The sequence below is a fragment of the Eufriesea mexicana genome, unplaced genomic scaffold, assembly GCF_001483705.2.
Source record: "Eufriesea mexicana isolate 0111107269 unplaced genomic scaffold, ASM148370v2 scaffold1523, whole genome shotgun sequence".
NCBI lineage: Eukaryota > Metazoa > Arthropoda > Insecta > Hymenoptera > Apidae > Eufriesea > Eufriesea mexicana.
In genome coordinates this window covers 156,939-157,452 of record NW_016909723.1, presented here as the reverse complement: position 1 = coordinate 157,452, position 514 = coordinate 156,939, and positions in this window count along the sequence as shown.

The window sequence follows — 514 nt, the reverse complement described above, 5'->3', positions numbered from 1 at the left end:
TTGAAAATGTAGCATAACAGTGACTCGATAATTATTTTATACGTATAACGCTACTTTTTCGCTATAGTGACTGAACTGGACGATATCGATAAGACGCAGGTGTGCATGATAAAAGAAAAAAAGCAACAATCAAATTGATCACTATCGATTCTCGCCGTTTATATCAATCAACTACACCGCGCAACCTTTCTCGATTAATCTCGGTTCGATTAATACTTATAAAGATCTCGGTTCAATTACAATGTCCATTCCTTTCTGGTAATCGTTCGGTTCAATTACTCAACGTAACGATAACGTGCTTAACGATATGATTCCATTCGATATGAACGAAAAGTCGGCGTTAGTTGAAATCATTTGAGGTTAATCTGTTGATCGGACAACGGAACAAACAATTCATCGATCGTATCCAAAATACGATATCTATTAAATCGGTTCATTAATATTCGAATCGTTGAGTTTGTACAGTGCACCGCAATCAAACGTACGCGTAACATGCATTTGCATTCCTGAAGAG